Source organism: Brassica oleracea, chromosome C7 (assembly GCF_000695525.1).
Source record: "Brassica oleracea var. oleracea cultivar TO1000 chromosome C7, BOL, whole genome shotgun sequence".
NCBI lineage: Eukaryota > Viridiplantae > Streptophyta > Magnoliopsida > Brassicales > Brassicaceae > Brassica > Brassica oleracea.
Window position 1 is genome coordinate 25,081,858 of NC_027754.1, and position 5,787 is coordinate 25,087,644.

Sequence of the window (5,787 nt, forward strand, 5' to 3'; positions counted from 1 at the left end):
TGTTTTATTAGATCAATGAGTCGAAACCGAGTTACAAAAAGGGGAAGAGAACAGAGGAAAAAGTCCGGCGAAGACAAATTCGTCGGACCGTACAAGTCGGCGAGATGTAAGATGTAAAACCCTAATTCTAGCCGAAAGTGAGTGTAGTAATTTGCGGATCCCCTCCTTGTTGCCTTGTCTCCTCCTTTTATAGGTGAATGCTCGTTGACCTAATGTGTCTTGTCTCGATGGGCCTCTTCGAGTAGTTGGGCTGACTCGTCGGGCCGTTGTGTCAGGTCGACGAGCCGATGACGTTTAGTCAATCACCTCATCGACTGAAAGTAGTCTGAGCCGAGCTGAACACCGGCTTTCGAGTCGACGAGCCGATCTTCTGTGTTGTAATCATATGTCTGGGTAATTGTCTTGCGGGCCTTTTGGGAGGGCTAAGCCCATACCCAACAACAGTTAGGTCACAAAGCACCTAGATGCCTTGGTCTCCCTCCAGTCCCAATCAACGCTGTATCTGAAAACTCTTATGCTGCATATCAGTCTCTCAAAGTTACTAAATCAGCTCCACTAGAATCTCAGGAAAATCGAGATACTTTATCTTTTGATTCTCAAGGTTGTATTCTTCTTGATCATGAAGGAAGCGGCCTCCCTATAAATGAAAACTCAGAGATAGGAGAACCAAGTAGAGAAGTCACCACAGTCCCCTCTGCTTCAGTTGTGGCTGTGAACACTCCTACAGGCTCCTTCACTGAAAAGGTTCATGTGTCTTGTACACCTTCTGAGACTGTTCAAGGTACTCATGTTACTGCTGTTACTGATGAAAAGGAACTCCCACCATCTACCGTAGTTTTTGTCTCTCCTAATGACGAAACCTGCGAACAATTAGATGTCGCAGAACCTGTTGACTCCTCAACACAGTCTGCACCACCAACTCCAAAGGCTCCTTCAGGGAAGTTTGTTGGGAATGTTGATATTGTGTTTGATAACTCTAACTCCTCTCCGTCTTCTGTACCATTTGTTCATGACAACTTATTTGCGATGTTGGATAGTGCTGACGACAGTGAACCATCGAGTGTCCCACTAGCCAAGGAACTTGTCTTCTCAAATTCTCCATTACCATTTACTTTTGCCTCTAATGATACTTCCCCTACACATCTTCGAGACCCGTTTGTAGATGATGAATCAACACTAAGGTCACGAGGCGGTAGGCCATTAAAGCCATCTCAAAGGCTTAAAGAGATGGAATGGTTTACTGTTACAAGGAAAGGAAAAAGAGGCCGAGGAAGAGGTCCTCATCACTAGGTTCACAACAAAATCTTTGTAAGTGTTGCTTCCATTATACTATGTTGCTTTCGTGTCTCTTTTGACTTTAAAACTGTTGCATGTTGTTTTATCTTTGAACTCTTAAGAGCAACATTATCCCTAGGACCAATTAGTGTGTCCTTAGGTTATTTTAATGTTATTTTGATGTTAAGGACTTAGGTTAGGGACAACCTTAAAAGCTAAGATTATTGGTAGGACTTTTAGTGGTATCTTAGTTAATTATTTTTTTTTATAAGTTTTAACATTTTAATGACATATAAATGATAAGTTTTGAATAAAACAATAAAACATTTAAAATAGAAAACACAAACAGAAGAAAATTACAAAGTTGGAAAAAAAATCATAAATAAATAATAGGAAACAAACATTTTATTGAATTCACACAAACATAAACATTATATTAAGTTGGAAGATGTCCAAATTTCTCCCATATGTTTTCAATCAAATCTTCTTTTAATTGTTCATGGACATGTGGATCCCGAACTTCTTTGCGACGACCAATTCTATCGCCGTGTTTTGTAGACTTTTTAACGCCAAATGTAAAATCATGATCTTGAAATTCCTCAACAGTGTCTGCATCTCGTTCATCTTCGACAATCATATTATGGAGTATGAGACATGCTCTCATAATATTTGATATTTTGTTTTTATCCCATAAATTAGAAGGATTTTTAACAACAGCGAACCTAGCTTGCAGGACTCCAAAGGCACGCTCAACATCTTTTCGAACGGATTCTTGAGTTTTAGCAAATAAATAATGTTTGGGACCTTGTGGTAGTCGGATAGATTGAATAAAAGTCGCTCATTTTGGATATGACCTAACCATAAACTACTATACGAAAGTCAAATCAGAGTTATTACACATCTTGTCACCATAATGACCTAACCTAAAAAATAAAACAGGATCTAGTTGAGAACAAACTAGATTATCATCTCACTTCATCAGAGAATACATGATTTGGTTGCAAACAGACATAGTTCATGCCCACGAGTATTATCATCTCACTACATCACACAATTCAATTCTTTTACTTTCCTACAAGTGCATTAACTAACACAACCAACCAAGCCTACTAAAGTCTAATCAGAGTTCATGCCTACAAGTATTAAATCCGACTTATCACTTCATGCCTACTACCAAGTATTGTAGTTCAAGTGAAAGTGAATTACCTTGTAGTTTGGATGAAATGCTTGTTCTTTAAACTTGTTTATCTTCCGGGTTATTGACAGCCCCTCCAACTTAACCTAATAGCTCACTCACAATCAAACGAAAAAAGCATATATCAGTTTCAACATTCAATCAAAAATAACTCACACTACAAAACCTTCAATCAAAAATCAGTCACACTAGAAGCACACACACGATTATATTTGCATAAAACATTCAATCAAAAATCATCACACTCCAAACGTAATGCTTTAGCAAACGTTAATTCAAAAATAATCACACTACAAAACCGTAATGCTTTTGAAAACAACATTCACGAAGACGATGAGAAATAGCAACTCATATTACAAAGACGATTTCAAATATTTAAAACCCTATAGCTACATCGACAACACATTTCACAAACAAGATTCCAAATTTTGAAAACCCTATAGCTACAACGACAAAAGAATCCTAATCCAAGGCAGTAGATCGAGAACGAGAACAAAAAAATATAAATACTCTATAAGCTCGAGGAACACAGACCTTCTTCTCCTTCGTATTCAGTGAAACACTGTCGGTGAGACCACGGATCCTCTCTGCTGCGTTCGATATCAAGTAGAGGAGTACTGTCCTTACCGATGCGCCGTCCAGACAGAACCGCCGCGAGAGAGAAGCAAAGTCGCGAGAGAATCGCCGTGTAGATAGATCCGCCGACGGGAGAGAGAACTGATCGACGTCGCGAGAGACCCTCTGGGAAGAGAGAAGCGAGGGAAGAGATGGCGCGAGATAAACGGAAGAGATGGAAGAAATCGCACTCTCGATCGCCTTGGAGCAACACGCCGCGAGTTCACCGACACGAAATGAAGGACGGAGTCAACGAGATTTGTCCTAGAAATCATCGGCCATTCCCATCGCGACACGTGCGTGTTAAGGACGTCCCCAACACATCTTAACTAAGGGACGTCCCACGCTTAATTCACTCTTTTTGATCTTCATTTAATTCCATTATGTTAAGAACATACGGCGATAATGTTGCTCTAAGGTCCCTAAAACTTATGCCTGTATCTTTCTAGTATTTAAATTGAAAGCCTTTTTTTCAAAAAAAGATACAAAGTGTATAAAGAAAACGATGGTGTATTTCGACAAACCTTGACTAATGTGAAACGAACCAACCGTAGATCTCATACGAGCAAAAGTTTTTTTTCCTTGCAAAAAGTTTTAAAGCATCTCATTTTAAAATGATGGGAAGTCCATCAACATTTATTGTTAGTGTTGTTGTGTGTGAGAATTAATTACACAAACGCGCCAGTGTTTTGTGCCAAAATCGTCAACGTATGCACACGGCATACGCTAGACTACGGAAACAGTGTCGGTTCTATTCTTTTCATTTGCTTTTCCCGGTAAGGTTTTTTTCCTGGTAAGTTTAACAGAACATAAGTTTTTTTTTTGAACGATAACAGAACATAAGTAAAAATCAGAAAATGATAAAGAAAACGAAAATTTGATTCTTGTGGTAGAATTGACTTATCGTCCGAGTTTTTCTCCTTAAGATTTAGACAATTTTGTGGTCTTTCGTTTAGTACCCCCACGGTCCCACCATGAAAGTTAGTTCAAGTGTTTTCAAAATACTGCATCATTGCTTGATTGATAAAACAAAGTAAATATTTCTCAAGCAAGATATAGCATCCAATGCTAGATTCTTATATATTTTTTTCAATCTCTTTATAAGGCATAGAATAACTATTACTCGTTTTGAAAGAATAACCAGTAAAAATAGATTTTAATTTATTGATTTCAACTAAAAGATCATGTTTGCCTTTAACAGTAATTAATAATGAATGTTTTAACATTGTAGAAAAAAATTTAATTTGCAAAATTTTACATTTATGTTGACAAGACTGACTAATGAGTTCAATTTTCAATCAGTTTAATTAGTTGAATGTAATGTTTCTCAAACCGAATACCATTTAAAAGTTGTTTAATTAGGAATTTATGTCCAACATTGGGTAGCAAACTGTACTTTAAAAAAAAGTTTACTTTAACACAAATAAACCAACATTTGCAAACAGTGACAAATTGCAAAATCTTGCAATCAAACCTTATCGCACCGCGCATTTTAAATAGAGAAAAAGACAAAAATAGCACTAAATCAAGTTTTTGTTTCTAAACTAGCACTCAAGTTCAAAAGTCACAAAAATAGCACTTAATGTTTTATCAAAAGTCACAAACTTAGGGTTTAGAGTTAAAGGGTGGGGGTTAAGATTTAGGGTTTAGGATTTAGGGTTTAGGGTTTAGAGTTGAGAAATGAGGTTTTGGGGATAAGATTTCAAATTTTGAAAAATAAAAAAATTAAAATTTTCAAAGAATAAACTTAGAAAGATGCTATTTTGGTCATTTTAGTTTTTGAGTGCTTTTTTTGTGATATAAATTTATAAAGGTGCTATTTTGGAGATTTGCCCTTTTAAATATCACCGATGTCATTAACTTTTATTTGTTTACCAAAAAAATCATTTTAATCAACCATCAATATGTAAGAGTGTATATAGCTAGTCGAATGTATCAAAAGCTATTGTGTTGAACTGTTGACAAATATAGCTGTCGTGGAATGCATGTGCCCAAAGTTTACTTTTTGTTTTTTTCGTCTTTTATTGTATTTATAATTTACAATGAGTCTATGTTGACTAGAATGGACGTGTTAAAAAGTCATACCAACCCATTTATCATACACGTTTCCAATCATTAATCTATGCCTAAAATCCAATTAAATTACTCTAACATCTCTGTAAACCATCTTTATCTCGTATACTTTTATTCGTACCGTTATCAATGGATGGTTACTTGTGAATTGTTTAACTGACCATTTACACATATTTCGACTCTCTTGAAAAATTTTGAATCATAAGGATCAAAATTAGTTTTTGACAAAAGATTATGGGTCCCATTGTTGTTAGGACTTCGAGGGTTTTGTGAGATTAGAAAGTGTTTAAAGCTTCTTTTTTATCAATCAGGTTTTTTTTAAAATTAAACACTCTAAGAGCATCGGTATCGGGGGCCTTAGGCCCGTCCCGTTGTTTTAAATGGGTCGATAATAAATGAAAAAAAATTAAAAGAGAGTGGGACGGGCCTTTAGTAAGGACTGTTCGGGCTCGTCCCGTAGGCGACGTGGCAACACGGAAGTGGGCGATGGAATCCGTGTTGTTCGGCTGTTGTTCTCCTCGAGAATTCCGAAATCGAAATAAAAAAAAATAATAATCAAAAGCTCGATGGCGATGGCGAAGGCGATGGCGAAGGCGATGGCGAAGGCGATGGCGAAGCCTTGATCTCCA